This window comes from Anabrus simplex, chromosome 2 (genome assembly GCF_040414725.1).
Source record: "Anabrus simplex isolate iqAnaSimp1 chromosome 2, ASM4041472v1, whole genome shotgun sequence".
Lineage (NCBI taxonomy): Eukaryota > Metazoa > Arthropoda > Insecta > Orthoptera > Tettigoniidae > Anabrus > Anabrus simplex.
In genome coordinates this window covers 536,779,603-536,797,206 of record NC_090266.1, presented here as the reverse complement: position 1 = coordinate 536,797,206, position 17,604 = coordinate 536,779,603, and the positions used below count along the sequence as shown (strand labels likewise).

The 17,604-nt window shown below is 40.5% G+C and overlaps 1 protein-coding gene across 6 annotated transcripts in view; it reads right to left on the bottom strand.

Annotated features, from left to right (window-relative positions):
• LOC136864211 (tRNA:m(4)X modification enzyme TRM13 homolog) overlaps positions 1–17,604 on the bottom strand; it is a 397,328-nt gene that overhangs the window by 214,183 nt on the left and 165,541 nt on the right. The gene's annotated exons all lie outside the window — the stretch shown is intronic.

The window sequence follows — 17,604 nt, the reverse complement described above, 5'->3', positions numbered from 1 at the left end:
GAAAAAGAAAGGAGGATTTACCTGTAAATTTTAAGTCTGTAGTGTTATTGCTTACCTTTCATATTGCTTGACTATTATCTTGCGTGTGAGAGGTTTTTGGAATACTGGCAGTCGCCAACGTTCTGCTCATCGTATTGGAAGTTTGTCGTCTTGGCGGAGGAGAGTGGACTTGAGAAGGCGGGGCTATGGACTTGTGGTTGGCGCATAGGGAGGAGTTATTTGCTTTTGGAGAGGAGGAGGGGTGTGATATGTTTATCAGCTTAGTGGGAGTGCTTTATTGATTTTGTCTTAAAAACTTTGAAAAAATTTTGTCTTGAAGATATAAGTTTACTAAATAAAATTATTATTTGATCATATAGAGGGCTTGTATTTCTACTGGATCATTCCGGTTTGTATATATGTTGAATTTGTGGTCCAAGAATATGTACAAATTCTCGAACTTGGTCCTGCCTTTTTCAATTCATTTTAGAATTTGGAGATCTTGTTCGATTGTGGTGAAACGGTGTTCTGTGTCCTTTATACGACTACTCATTGCTGAGTATTTATTATGTTTCTGGGCTTTAAAATGCTCGGCGTATCTGGTTGTGGAACTTCTTCCAGTTTGACCGATATAAGAAAAATTGCACTCGGCACATTTAAGTCTGTAAATGCCGGAATTAGAACATTTATTCTTGTCAGAATTTAATGTTTTGTTGTTAAAAATAACTTTTGACTAGAGTTTTGAGTCTTAAAGGCTATTTTTACTTCATCCGTTTTTTTAAAGAATTGGCAGTTTGATGTATGATCAGATTGGTGTAGGTAAAGGTTGCACATTTTGATTTGCTTGTTTCTATTGGGGAGAGATTTGTGGCTAGTTTTAATTTCACTTTGTTGACTATTTTATTTACGATTGAGGGATTGTATCCATTGAAGCTGGCTATTTCTATTTATGGTATTTACTTCCTTCTTTAGATTAGCGGTTGAAAGAGGAATTTTTAGCGCTTTGTGCACTAAACTATAAAATGTAGCTAGTTTATGTGACTGTGGGTGTAGAGAATTTTGTTTTATGGTTGTGAGAGTGAAGGAAGATTTCCTATATATTTGAAAGTCGAATTTATCTGAAGTTCTTGTGATTAAGATATCGATAAAATTATTTGAATTATGGTCTTCGTCTTCCTTAGTGAACTTAATACAGTTATCTTCGGAATACTCACAGAGATTTACATGGATAACCATGAGAATAGTAAGATAATGGATAAATATTAATGGTTTTTGTCTTTGGCTGCGCTATGTCGATGACACATTGGCAATAATCTACAAAAGATGTAACAATAGTGAAAACATACTAACCTATTTAAACAGCTTAGAAAACTGTATTAAGTTCACTAAGGGCCGTTTTCCCCGAATGAGTTTAAACTTGGTTTATTTTAATCTGGTTGAAGTCTGAGTTTAAACTAACATTCATTATCCCCATATTGGTTTAAACTTTGTTTCAAGTTTAAACTTGGTTCAAAGTTAAACCTTCTATATTGTAGGTTTAAACTGATGTTTATATTCAACCTTCTTGACGTTTTATTGACGTATCTGTGATTTTCTTAGTAGAAGGGTTAGTATTGACTACCAGTACTGCAGCACTTTAACAGAAAACGTAGTATTACCATTAGGAAAATGGAAGAATTTATTGAAGTCTTTGGTTAAATAGGAAATAATTTTGATATTCAAGCGAGGTTAAGAAGCCACATTCCAACAAAAGTCTACAAGCTTGGAAAATCGGATGTAACGGAGTATTTTGATGGATTTATAATTCATAAGCGAACAGCAAGGATTGTCTAGTATCAAAGGATTCATTTAAAACGTCAGCTGCACGAAATAATGCCATTCCGATAGAAGCAATGATTCTGGTTGCTTTAAGATATTATTCAGCAGGCAATTTTCTCATTAACAACGGGGACCACAGGCCTTAAATTGCAGTCTTTTTATAATATTATGTAAAATACTGTTGGTGGTATAAATACTGTAATGTGAAGCATAAAAATATTCGTACATAAGAGCTCTAATACGTCCTCTACCTGTGCGGTACCTGCTAGCTATGGTCGTTAAAGCGTTAGGACAGCATCGTCCGAAGCTGTGATTAGACGGTTCGAATCCAGTTCGTCAAAAATATTTTTACCATCAGAATGTTGGCCGGCACGACAGGAGAGGTGGTGGTATACTATTTCTAATCACTAGATCATATATTTATAGGATCAGAAAAATAATAAAAAGTATCTCCGGCACGACAGGAGAGGTGGTGGTATACAATTTCTAATCACCAGATCATATATTTATAGGATCAGAAAAATAATAAAATTTTTCATCGTAGCTACTGCCAGCATACCAGCAAAAGAAATATTAATGTAATAGGGTGAAGATTATTATGCATACAGTACGACATACTGCGAACTTGGTTATGTTATAAACGAATATAGAATCAAGTAATACGTCTCCAAATAATACATCCTCAGTGGTCTGTCTGCTGGATCCGAGGTTTGTGAGATTGATCCCGGCCGAGGGCGATGGATTTTAATAGGAGATAGATCCGAGCATGCTTGGAATTTGTATACTTGAAATTCAGATAAATGTTGATTTTCTGAGGTAAGGAATACCATATTGCTGAAAGACTAGGATTTTAATATCTCAACGTTCCCGTGCGTTCCGTAAGACAATACAGACATCAAGAGACACATATTAGGCCCACGGTAGGCCAAAAGCATGAAAGAGAAGAATAAGAAATAAAAGTGCGTTCCAAGAAATTGTAGACAGCAATGGCTAAAATTAAACGACACAACACTTCGCACAAATGTAAACAATTTATTTATCAGTAAATCTAATATCCCGACGAATTTCTTCTTTATTCACTACGTACGACAGCATTAATTCACAACAAACAGCTTATATTAATACAAAAACGTCGGTCATTGAATTACTTCGCTCTGATTGGCCAATTCCAATCGACCATGCCTTCGACTATTCCTTCAGTGCAGCCAACGCTAGCGCAAACTTGACATCATTAATTTAAACGGGCGAGCTGTCGTTTAAACTAAACGGGTGTCAGAAATTGGTGGAGAAAATGGACGCAAGTTTACACTAAGTTCTAAAGTTAAACGGGTTTAATTTATACCAGGTTTAAGTCGATTTGGAGAAAATGGCCCTAAGGAAGATGAAGACCATAATTCAATTAATTTTCTCGATATCACAATCAAAAGAACTTCAGATAAATTCGACTTTAAAATCAATAGGAAATCTTCTTTCACTCCCACAACCATAAAACAAAATTCTCTACACCCTGTCACATAAACAAGCTTCATTTATAGTTTAGTGTATAGAGCGCTAAAAATTCCTCTTTCGACCACTAATCTAAAGAAGGAAATAAATACCATAAAAGAAATAGCCAGCTTCAATGGATATTATCCCTCAATCATAAATAAAATAATCAACAAAGTGAATTTAAAACTAGCCACAAACCTCTCCCCAATAGAAACAAGCAAATCAAAATATGCAACCTTTACCTAGACCAATCCGATCATACATCAAATTGCCAAGCCTTAAAAAAAAGCACGAAATTAAAATTGCCATTAAGACTCAAAACTCAAGTCAAAAGTTATTTTTAACCACAACACGTTAAATTCTGACAAGAATAAATATTCTGGTTCCGGCATTTACAGACTTAAATGTGCCGAGTGTAATTTTTCTTATATCGGTCAAACCGGAAGAAGTTTCACAACCAGATACGCTGAGCACGATGGCAGCATAAGTAATACCAATGGAAACATTGAAGTTTTTACTCTCTGGACATATCGATAACGTGCAATATCGATATCAGTGAAGATTTATAAAAAGCATTCTTTCGACACATTTCAAGTTTTGCGCGTGGTAACCCTGCACTCTGCCACTTCGTGTCACTTGCTTGTTATTTCGCTTGTTGATACGTTTGTTTATTTACCTCCAATAGTGTAAAGGTGGCTAAGTATATGAAAGAGGATGAAATATGCAATGTTTTAACATTTAGTGATTCATTAGAGAGTGATTTATCGCCCGATGACAGCGACGACTTTGCATCTTCTGACAGCAGTGACATTTCTACAAGTCCGCTGCCTAGGCAATGCCATGTGACGAATGTTTCTCCGACGCAGGTAGGAATAATTCCAAGTAGCTCTGATAGTGAATGCGAACTGACAGATGTTTCCTCAGATTCTGTTGATAGTTCAAACAGTGATTGGGACGAAGTTACAGGCGACACAGATAATCCACCTAATACCGGCTTTGGTTATCATGAACTTCAAGGACCAAAACATGTGCCACCTCAAAATTCTACACCACTGGCTTATTTCTACATGTTTTTACCATCTCCCTTCCGAAATCATTTGTAGCTGAAACCAATAGATATGCAAATAATATTCTCCCGACCCATACCAAACTGTCACCTTCTTGTAGAGCTAAATATTGGGGAAATGTTGCCCCCAGCATTTTTAGCAGCAGCTCGCATGGCTGATAGATCAGCTGCCTGGCACTATAAGAGGTAATAGTTTCTAAAGACTGATCTGTTTATCTGGGCCTGTAAAGTGCCATTGCAATTGTGGCATAGGGTATGGAGCTGGGTTGGATGAGGATGTGAAGGTCTGCAGCTAGGACACAGGCAACCAGTTAGCTATGTTGTATGTGTTCCAAACTACATAGAATAAAAGAGGACAAAGTGTGCCCCACTGGTATGATAAGAACATGCGATGGCAGGTAGGTATGTAGCTCCGCGAACTCCCCTCCTTCAAGGCAAGTCACAACACAAAACAACACGAAGCTTATTTACTGCCTCGTGATGTATTCCAGCAAGAAGTATGTGGATATGTCACTCATTTACAGAGAAGCTAGACAGAATGCATAACAGGCACAACGCCTATATCAAGAATGCTATCCAGATAGAAGATAAACAACAGTCATGATATTTTGGATTGTGGTAAGATGACTGCTGGCTATTGTGTCCCTGGAAAGGACATGGGCTGTTTGAGATCATTCCATGATGCCTGTTCACAATGAAGAGGTTATGTTGGATGCTATCCGGCATAACACTCACACTAACACACAAGGCATTGCACAGCAGAGGAACATCAGCCGGGCGTCTGTTATGCGGATATTGCATACCCAGCGGTTTCCCATACCTTCTACGCTTAAACCAGGAGCTCCACGGTCATGATTTCGAAGCCTGGGTGTCGTTCTGACAATGGACCGTACAGCACGTGGATACTGATTCTGTCTTGATAGCACCATTTTATTTATGGATGAAGCATGGTTTCACAACAATGGAACCGTTAATCACAATAAGATACACTGCTGGAGTGTGGATAATCCCCATTGGGTATGACAGGCATATTTTCAGGTACAGTGGGCCGTGAACTTATGGTGTAGTATCATGGGTGTTCACCTCATTGGTTCTCATTTCTTCGAGGGCCATCTGACAGGAGAACAGTATCTTCAGTTTCTCCAAGATGAACTACCAATGTTGCTGGAATGTGCCACACCTTGACCACTGCAGGATGTGTTTTCAACATGACAGAGCTCCATCGCAAGTGGCAGTGGATGTCCAGAACCATTTCCATGTGACGTATCCTGATAAATGGATAGGAAGGGACCTGTCCTCTGCCCCACCAGATCGCCCAATCTTACGCCCCTGAATTTTTCCTGTGGGGCCATGTAAAACAACCGGTGTATGTACAGGAGCCAGCCAATCGTTGTCACCTTAGACAGTTCATCTCCAGGGCATGCCAACTCGCTAAACCGGAGATATTGCAACGTGCCATACGACCTTTACAACATTGCATGCAGCTCTGTATCGACCACAGAGGTCATCAGTTTGAACAGGTGCTGCGTTAAACCATGAAGGTAATTACAATCGTGTCACATATTTCGTAGCCTCTTCCATCCCAACTCCAAACTGTATGCCACAATACGAACAGCCCCTTTCAGGGCTAAATAAACAAATCAGTCTCTGGAAACTACTAAATATACAATCTTGCCACATCCCAGGCAACTGGTGGTACAAGAAAAATACTTGCATGGAATTCGAAGCTCCAAGCATTGTCCATTATTACTACACATCTTCGACCACGCCCCCGCCAAATGAGCTTTTGTGAGGCTTGACATGCAGCAAGCAGTCCCCAGCCTACACAATATCTTCCCCCTGATCTGTGTGTGTACCTTCTGATGTTAGCCAGAGTATGGAAATGTTCATATCTACCTGCCATCGCATTCTATTGTCATTCCAACAGGAGCGTACTTTCCGCTACCCGTGTCCTATGAAGCTTGAAATATGTACTGTACAACGTAACTGACTGGTTGCCTGTGACTTAGCCATAGACCACCATTTCCTCATACTCGTCCAACCCAGCTCAATAACCTATGCCATGATACCAACAGCCCTTTTCAGGGCTAAATAAACAAATCAATCTGTGGAAACTATTAAGTATGCAACCTTGCCACATCCCAGAAAAATGGCGGTAAAATAAAAAAATACTTGCATGGGAATCGAATTTACATGCCCTCGAGCACTGTCCACTATCACATCTCCAACTGTGTCACTGCCAAGAGAGATATTTCGAGGCTTGACATGCAGTGGGCAGTTCCCAGCCTATACAATACCTGTTTATGGTCTGTGTATGCACCTCCTGTTGTAGCGTACATGTTCTTCATAACTGTGCCTGTTTTACGGGTTAATTAAGGGTACCCATACTCAATTAATAGTGGCGCTTGCGATTCCTGCTGTTATCCTAGCCTGTAACCACACATATCATGTATTACCCCAGTTTGAAGCGAGAGGGAACGATGAATTTCAGAATTGTAGCAAATGCAGCAGGTTGCATGAAACTAGATCGCAAGGGGCAGGTTGACCATCCAGGATATTATATATAGGGTTATTCAGCTAAGTTGTCCTCATAAAACTCTTCAACAGTTAAAAATATTGACATTGGGTTTTATTTTCCATAATTGTACCAAGGGGATCATAATGATGTATCCACAAAGATGTACACACGAAATTCTGTCAGTTGTGTACACTATTTTATTAACAAATTGTATTTACATCCTCTACAAACACGCACGAATAAGCTGTCCTCATAAAAAGCACTACTGCAAAGAATCAGAAGAAGACTCTAACAGATGCAAGTCAACTACCAACCCAACAAAACCAATTCACATACTTGACTTCAAACACTCGGCTAACATGGCTTCCACTTCTCCTTAAAACAACTCTACTCTACTCCCAAGACTGCCTGATTATATACATTGCCTGGCCAGGCTTCTAGAAGAATATGACATAACACATTTTTCTCGTAAATTCGAGAGTCTCCCATAGCCTATTTATAATGTAAAGAACTTTCTACATACTTCTAGTTGCACATAGCATTGCTTTGGACATATTACAGTGTGTTGTACAATGTTACGTTGGATTATACAACATATATACAGGTAATAATAAATTACATACTATTAATTATGTGTTCTTACATTAAATAAACTCATATTGATATATATAGAGCAGATGTTTCATGATATAACCTCACAAATAATATGATCATGATTATACCAAATAAGGTTCGTACACAACTACATAAATAATAATAATACCAAATGGATGTAAGCACTCATAGCCGTATCTCACAAGTCATAATAATAATCAACATAATCAAAATAATAATAATAATAGTATAAACCCCACTGCACTTATGCCCTTGAAAGGGCTTTAGCCTGCCCAGCGACCAGTGCTCAGGCCGAAGGCCTGCAGATTACGAGGGGCCGTGTGGTCAGCACGACGCATCCTCTCGGTCGTTATTCTGGGCTTTCGAGACTCGGGCCGCCATCTCACCGTCAGATAGCTCCTCAAATCTAATCACGTAGGCTGAGTGGACCTCGAACCAGCCCTCAAGCCGAGAGAAAAATCCCTAACCTGACCGGGAATCGAACCCGGGGCCTCCGGGAGAGAGGCAGGCAAGCTACCCCTACACCACGGGGCCGGCAATAATAATAATAATAATAATAATAATAATAATAATAATAATAATAATAATAATAATAATAATAATAATAATAATAATTGCATTATTTACCATGGGTTAAAGAATATTCTTTCCAAGTTATATTAGTCTGTTACACTAGCGTCATTATCCCCCCTCTAACTTGATACAATTTCAATAGTCCATCACATTCGTCGACTTTGCCTTGGTCGTAGATTGTATCTTCTCATTCCTTGATGTCGCTACTGGATGTGGCCTCCTCCTCTTGACCGGATCGTGTAGTGCCGGTGGTCGGTGTTGCCTCGCTGCCAGCTTCTTCCTCGATGATAGTCGATGCGTTCTCCTTGACCAGATTCTGGTGTGTCATTAGTAGCCTTTTTCCGGGTGGACCCATGGCAGTACCAGGCTTACTCTGTATACGCAGTGGTTGGGTGACTCGCCGCAACTCTGATGCGTGGACATTGACAGGAGGGTTGGTCTTTAGTAAGTAGAGCCCATGGCCCCGCTACTTCTCCAACTCGAAAGGACCAACCCACTTTGGTGCGAGACCTGCGTGAAACCATCCAATCTTATTACTGACTGGGTGGTTTCGTCGCAGTACTTGTTGGCCTTGTAGGAAGATCTGGGTCAGTTCGACATCTTCAGCCTTGGCGTGGTTAAGGGATCTCTTCACGCCCAAAGCTTGCTTTTCCTTCATATCCGGCAGCTGCTTATGCTGCCACTCTGCTAGAGAAACAGCTGCATCATCTTGACCAGAAGTGTGTGGTGGAGTAATCTCCCAATCCCCGGTGCCATATAGCTTTCGACCAAGGAACAGCTCCACTGGGCAATAGCCAGTGACGCGGTTGATGCGTCGTCGCAGGTCAAGGAGTGACTGCGGTATCTGACGGTCCCACAGTCGATGTTCTTTGTCTTTTAGGTGGACACGTAGCATCCCTTTTAGCTCCTGGTTCCGTCGTTCCGTTTGATTGGCCCTTGGGTTATAGACACGGGTGGTCCAGTGCTCCACACCCCATTCAGTCATCATTTCCCGCCACTTCCTTGACGTGAACTGACTCCCGTTGTCGAACAGAATGCATCGTGGATAACTGTAGTGGCTGAATACTTCATCTTGTAGAAGACTGGTGATGCGTCCCGTCGTGGCTTTTGGTATCGGAAAGGCCTCAATCCATCTTGTGAAGTGGTTGGTGATTACTAGGATTCCTGTTTTACCCCGTGCTGTTGTAGGATAAGGACCCATCAAGTCCAGGGATATACCTCCCAAGAGCGTTGCGGCCGTCGTCTTCGCTGACTGGAATCTGCCTTCCTGTTGCTCCCCATGATGCAGGCGCAGATGTAGCACCATTTCACATAGTCCAGGATGTCTTTTTTGCATGTTGACCAATACGAATCTTCCTCGGATAGATTGATATGTCTCTTCATCTCCTGGATGTCTGGCTTCAGTGCTGCCGTGGAACTTCTCTAGGGTGTCCGTTGTGTGCTGTCAAGAGATCACCACTACAGGGGCCTATTCCACAAAAGTATGGTCTTGTACATTACAAGTTACTAGTGTGGGTTCTTGTAATGTATGGAGTTGTACATTTCTGTTCCACAAAAGATTGATAGTCTCTTGTATATTACCAGTGAATTGTTACAAGTTTTACAAGTGACGACATATCAATAAACATACTACGTCATAGCATGAATCAGCTGTTTATCTTCGTATTCCATTCGTTGAATTAGGTTATGCTTGCCTCATTTATCATAATATCGTATTTTACTGTAACTTATGCAGGAAAGATTGAAAGAACTAATATTCCTGTGAATTTTTTAATGCTACGATGTTATTTTTCAGTTTATTTATTTGATGATAGGAAATTACTCCGTTATTATCACCCATTCTGTTCTTCCGCGATCCTCGCGTATGTTCTACGAGAGTCTAACATACCTACCTTGGTCTGTCATGTCATTAGGAATCAGATGCCGCTAATAACGATATTCGGTCGCCAATCTTAATTGTTACGAAATTGCAAACTCTGCATGAATTGTTAAAATGATGTCAAGAGAAACAAAGTTATTCATTTTGAAGGAAATAGAAGGTAGGAAAGATATTCGTTTCGGTGGATTCAGCGAGAGTCTGAAAAAACAAGACAAAATAAATGGTTGGATGGAAATATTTGACTTGGGAAAAGCTCATGGAGTTTTTGAGGGGAAAAGTTGGACGTATGTAAGAGATATTCTGCTCATTAATGATTCCAGGAATGTCCTTCTTGGAATATGTTTTTTTCAGTATTTTCAGGTCAACAAACAATTTGAGGAAATTTTATATCATTTATTGCAGCTACCACAGACCGAAGATTTTGCCATCCCAAGCATATCTGCAGTACCATGGTACTGACCACAATTTCCTAGCCAATGTAATGCTGTTAGTAAATGTTGTTTAGCAGAGAGAGATTTATTTCTGTTCGTAGGATATTTTAAGCTATGGTCAATATCTATCAAAAGTTCTTCCATTTGTATTGTGCTTAACCTAAAACGTTCATTGTATTCAAATACAGTGTTAAACTGGAGGTTTATTCTTTCCCTGTACAGACGATAGTTTTCATTTTCATCACCATCACTATCACTACTGCTAGACCACATATTTATCAAAATGTATCCAAAATAAGCGTATTTAAATAGCACTAGTACATTTATATATTATTGTCCTTTCACTGGTAGAGAATTCTTCTCATTTCGCTAGTAAGTTACAAGAACTAGTACTTTTGTGGAACATGCCTATAAAAATTCACTAGTAATTTGTAAGTATGGAGTAGTAAAGTACAACTGTAGAAAATTCTTTTGTGGAATAGAAACTCTGGTATTTGTACAAGTTACTAGAGAATTTACTTGTAATGTACAAGACCATACTTTTGTGGAACAGGCCCCTGCAGGCGTAACAGAGGTGCCATATGTACATTAAGAGTCCTGCGTCGACATGGAAGTTCTTGTAGCACATCTTGAATTCCCTCGGGACGAGTCGACTATCGATGTTCGTCTGTCATGGTCCTACAGACATTGTCATGTTCTTACCATTGCTTAATTACTTCCAGATCAAGTTCCTTTTTGATGATCATAAGGACAGGTTCATTGGGTTAGCTCTGGCGATTTTGTGGGAACTCCCTCTCGACAATGGTGCTCCTAACTTCAGGTTTCATCGCCGGGTGCCTAGATAAACTGTCTACTCCGATGTTCATCTGTCCTAGGATGTGACACACATCGAAGTCAAATTCTGCGATTAACAGAGCCTATTGCATCAATTTAGATTTTGAGCCAGAGACCGAGTTCAACCATTTGAGAGCTGCGTTATCGGTGTACAGCTGGAACTTACTTCCTCCAAGTAGCCTCTGAATTTGCCCATGGCCCACACCACGGCTAAGGCTTCCTACTCGGCAGTGCAGTAGTGTTGTTCGGTGGGAGATAGCTTTCTGCTGGCATATTCGATTATGCCCCTGCTGCCGTCACTCCTCTCCTGGAATAACACTGCTCCTAGGCCGGAGTCGCTGGTGTCTGTCTGGAGGCACATCTTCCATTGAGGGTCAGGATGGGCTAGACCGGGAACGTTGCATACCGCAGCCTTAATGCCTTGGAACACTGCCTCTTCCTTGCTGGTCCATCGGAATGGCCGGTTGTTATGGAGTAGATCGGTGAGTGGTATTGCCTCCTCTTCAAAGTGTGGCATGAAGCTGCTATACCATCAACAGAAGCCAAGGAAATGACGTACTTGTCGCTTGGTCCACGGGCGTTCAGCTTCCTCGATAGCACTATTCTTCTCCGGTTGCCTTTTTAAACCTTCAGATGTTAGGACATGGCCAAGACATTCTACACGGGGCTGGAGAAAGTGGCACTTCTCCAGTTGGCAAGTCAGACCATTAATCTTCAGTCGTTTCAGCACTTTCCTGAGATGTACAAGGTGATCTTGAAAATTCATGCTGTGAATTAACAAGTTGTCGAGATACACTTGCCAGAAATCCTCAACATATCCTCACAATACCTTGTCCATCAGTCGCATAAAGGTTGCAGGAGCATTCTTCAGCCCAAAAGGCATTACTGTAAACTGGTACAATCCTCTCTGTCATAAAGGCGGTCAGTGGTCTAGAAATTTTCCTCGACCTCCACATGCCAGATTACGGAGTCGAGATCCAACGTGCTGAAAATTCTAGACCCACTTACTTGTTTCAGCGAGTCTTTCAGATGTACAAGGTGTTCTTGAAAATTCTTGCTGTGAATTAAGATGTACTTGGGTAGTCATCACGATCGGTCTTCTCGTTCAACCTGAGAGGGTCCACACACAGTCGATACTCCCCGTTCTTCTTTCTCGGTAGGATGATAGGTGAAGCCCTACACGATGTAGAGGGTTCAATCAGACCTTGCCCTTTCATCTCTTGAATCTTCTGAATGATGAAGCTGCGCTTATCTGGGTGGATTGGATATGGACGTTGCTTGATGGGTGAAGAAGTGCCGCATTCAATGGTGTGCATTACAGTGATAGCCCGTCCTCTTTTTTTGGTGATTACTTCCGGAAAGTCCTTTGAGGCGCGTCTCAGCTCCTCTTCTTCAATTGGTAGAAATGCGTTAACTGGATATCTCCCAGGTTTCCATCGAATTCCGCACCCTTGTGGAGCTGCATTTCCTGAGCTGCATAGTCTAGGATAACCGTGTATTCTAACCTGGAAGTAATGACCTAATAGGATGTCAAGTATTAGGTTCTGAATCACTGCAACGTCAATTACAATAGGCAGGTTCATGTATTTAGCGGTTAGGTTAGTCTGTCCTTCGATGGAACAGATTACCCCGTCACTGCTCCCACTACCCTTCCGAGATGGTGAGACTTCATAGGCGGTAGTAATCTGGCAACAGTCCTATTGACAAATGAAGCTTGCTTGACTGTCGAGTACAGCTGAACAATTCTCCTTTCTTATCCTCAAGATGATAGCTGGGGGAGATTCGTCTGTTCTGCCCACAATCTGACCAATCCCTGTCCTGCTTGCCCAGGGCTGCTTGTCTATGAGGTCTTGATGCACCTTCCTGCTCCCAGTCCCTACCCCCCTTAATCCAGTATGGGCCGGACCTAGTCTCTCTGACGCCAGCGTGAGGCATTTGTTCTTCAGGTGTCCCGTTCATCCACACTGGTAGCATTTTTAACCAAGCTGGTCGCTTCCGTAGTTTGCTCTTGTGTTCCTCCTACAAATGGGCAATAATTCTACGCAGATCAAAGATCTTGGTTGTGACACTTTCACTAGAAGTCGAATCTTATCATGGAGTAGCTCAGTGATGTCTGGTAAGATCTCGTTCTCACTTCCTTCTGGGTGCAGCCGCTTGAAGAGATGGTACTACTGGAGGACGAATACCCTAGCTCTTATACTGGTGGGTTGTGCCTCAGTCAATATATTCATTTTCACCGAGCTCTTCATCCCTTTGGAATTAAATCTAGTAAGGAATTCCTTCTTGAAGTTCGTCCAGTTTAAATTTAAGCCCTTCAAGTTATACCACCAAGTAGCTGCCTGCCCCTTTAACCGCGGTGTGATGAGTTCAACGAAGATGTCCTCTGGTAGATTAGTCTTTCCTAGTAGACTCAATGAAACTAGTCTGGTACTCTTACAGTAGGCCATGGAATTCCCGAAGGCTCTCTATAATCACCTGTGGGTCTAGGTGTCCTCTATTGCCGGTTAGGTTTGAGGGATTAGAGGCGTATCGTTATTTATGAGTTTCATGTCTGTATTGACTGATTACACATATACGGACAAGAAAGAAATTCCACCTTATCAACACTGTTTATTGTAAATATAGACTTACATCAGTACCGGCTTCGACCCTATTTGGGCATCATCAGCTGACATATGGTTTTACATCTATTAGACATTGGTTTGTATTACTTGCCTAAAAAGATGCTGCCATCCATTAGTACATCCGGATTCTAATTGGGGTATGAGTTGGATCTATGTTGTCATTTCATTTGTAAGTTTGTGAAAGTAAAATTGTTTTTGAGGTTTAAATATGATTGTAAAAACTTAACCAAAGCATAGAAACTAATTGTACGTACACATTAAGCACAATAAAACACTAAAACCAGGATATAAACACTTGATGGGTTTAAAAGTTCATGTCTTGCGTATTCCTTCTTCAGATTTTACACGTTAGAGTCTTGTAAGCATATATTTACATCGGTTGATTTTGTGCTCGTAAACAATGGTATAGTTTCTTGAGAATGTTCTATTTGACTGAAAGATGTCTTCATGTACATACATAATCATTATAGACTGTTATGCCTTTCAGCGTTCAGTCTGTAAGCCTCTGAGAATTTAATCGTCGCCACAATCCTCGATTTGCAACTAGTGTTGTGGCCTCATTTAGTTCTATACCTCTTACCTTTAAATCGTTAGAAACTGAGTGTAACCATCGTCGTCTTGGTCTCCCTCTACTTCTCTTACCCTCCATAGCACAGTCCACTATTCTCCTAGGTAACCTATCCTCCTCCATTCGCCTCACATGACCCCACCACCGAAGCCGGTTTATGTGTACAGCTTTATCCATCGAGTTCATTCCTAAATTAGCCTTTATCTCCTCATTACGAGTACCCTCCTGTCATTGTTCCCACCTGTTTGTACCAGCAATCATTCTTGCCACTTTCATGTCTGTTACTTCTAACTTATGAATAAGATATCCTGAGTCCACCCAGCTTTCGCTCCCGTAAAGCAAAGTTGGTCTGAAAACAGACCGATGTAAATATAGTGTCGTCTGGGAGATGACTTCCTTCTTACAGAATACTGCTGTTCGCAACTGCGAGCTCACTGCATTAGCTTTACTACACCTTGATTCAATCTCACTTACTATATTACCAAGCTGGGAGAACACACAACCTAAATACTTGAAATTATCGACCAGTTCTAACTTTGTACCACCATCTGACAATCAATTCTGTTAAATTTCTTACCTACTGACATCAATTTAGTCTTCGAGAGGCTAATTTTCATACCATACTCATGGCACCTATTTTCAAGTTCCAAGATATTAGACTGCAGGCTTTCGGCACAGTCTGCCATTAAGACCAAGTCGTCAGCATAGGCCAAACTGCCTACTACATTTCCACCTAACTGAATCCCTCCCTGCCATTTTATACTTTTCAGCAGATGATCCATGTAAACTACGAACAACAAAGGTGAAAGATTACAGCCTTGTCTAACCCCTGTAAGTACCCTGAACCGAGAACTCATTCTACCATCAATTCTCACTGAAGCCCAATTGTCAACATAAATGCCTTTGACTGATTTTAATAATCTACTTTTAATTCCAGACTCCCCCAGTATAGTGAACATCTTTTCCCTCGGTACCCTGTCATAGGCTTTCTCTAGATCTACGAAACATAAACACAACTGCCTATTCCTCTCGTAGCATTTTTCAATTACCTGGCGCATACTGAAAATCTGATCCTAACAGCCTCTCTGTGGTCTGAAACCACACTGGGTTTCATCCAACTTCCTCCCAACGACTGATCGCACCCTCCCTTCCAAGATGCCAGTGAATACTTTGCCTGGTGTGCTAAGCAATGCGATACCTTGATAGTTGTTGTAATCCTTACTGTTCCCTTGCTTATAGATAGGTGAAATTACTGCTTTTGTCCAATCTAAAGGTACCTTACCAACACTCCACGCTAATTTTACTACTCTATGAAGCCATTTCATCCCTGCCTTCCCACTATACTTCACCATTTCAGGTCTAATTTCATCTATTCCTGCTGCCTTATGACAATGGACTTTATTTACTAACCTTTCCATTTCCTCAAGCATAATTTCACCAACAACATTTTTCTCCTCCCCATGAGCTTGGCTGTTTGCAACACCACCAGGATGATTTTCTTTTACATTGAGAAGATGTTCAAAATATTCCCTCCACCTCTCCAGTGATTCCCTGGGATCTATTATGAGTTCACCTGAATTACTCAAAACACTGTTCATTTCCTTTTTCCCTCCCTTTCTAAGATTCTTTATTACTGTCCAGAAAGGTTTTTGCTGCTGATTGACCTAGCCTTTCCAGGTTATTACCAAAATCTTCCCATGACCTCTTTTTGGATTCAACAACTATTTGTTTTGCTGTTTCTTTCATCTACGTACAAATCCCTGTCTGCCTCAGCCCTTGTTTGGAGCCATTTCTGATAAGCCTTCTTTTTACGTTTACAGGCTGCTCTCACTTCATCATTCCACCAAGATGTTCGCCTTTTCCCATCTTTACATACAGTTGTTCCTAGGCATTCCCTTGCTGTTTCTACTTCAGCATCCCTGTATGCCACCCATTCATTACTGTCATCATTGGCAAGCACGAATACATAGCAAAGACCATAGAATCATTTCCAAGACAACACCTTTTCAATCAAATGTAAGGATCCAACCAACAACATACAAAGAAACCTCAAAAGTCTACTTATGAACACACACTTTCTTCTCACCGAAAAAGAATCCGCAAAACTCATAGCAATGACCCCCAACTACCGACTGCCAAAGCCTACCCCAAAATACATAAAGAAAACACACCAATGAGACCAATCATAAATTACAGAACTAGCCCAACTTATAAACTTTCGCAATTCATTCAAATATTCCTTAAAAAGCATTACTCATTTTTACCAAACAAGAGAGTACGCAACTCAATAGATGTTTGCATTAAACTAAAGAATTAAAGATTGAACAACACCATACTCTTGCTTCATTTGATATAGGGCCGATGACCTTCGATGTTAGGCCCCTTTAAACAACAAGCATCATCATCATCATCATTTGATATAACAAATATGTATCCAAATATTCCCACTGAAAAAACCATAGAAATAATCAAATCCAACCTAAAAAACGACATCAACTTGAGCACTCTAGAAATAGAAGAATTCGTGAAACTACTTGAATTTGCCATCAATAATAATTATTTTAAATTCTATGATACCATATACCAACAACAGGGCCTACCAATGGGATCTCCTACCTCTGGCATACTAGCTGAAATTTATATAGACCACTTAGAATACTATCAATCAGTAAAATAGAAAACATATTCTTCTGGTGTGGATTTGTTGACGATATTTTTGTAATCATCGACAACAGATCCACTGATGCAAACACCATATTAGACAAACTCAACACACTGGACCCCCAGATAAAATTCACTAGAGATCGAAAACAACTTCAGCTTAAACTACTTCGGCCTAACATCAACCAGACATGAAAACCAATTATCTTATAAAATCTACAGAAAACCCACACATACCCCAAATACCATAAAAACTAATTCCATCCATCCCAACACACATAAAAGAGCAGCTTATTACAGCATGGTATACAGAGCCTTCAACATACCGATGACAACAGAAGATCTAAATAATGAACTACAACTAATCCACAATATAGCAAAATACAATGGATACAGCAAAGAAATGGTCAATAAAATCATTCACAAAATTAAATTCCAGCCCAAAACCAAACTAACAAAAATAGACAAACCCAAGAAAGATTATGCCTTATTTGCCTTTAACAACACACACTTATACCCCCTAACTAATGTTTTTAAAGCGTACAACCTG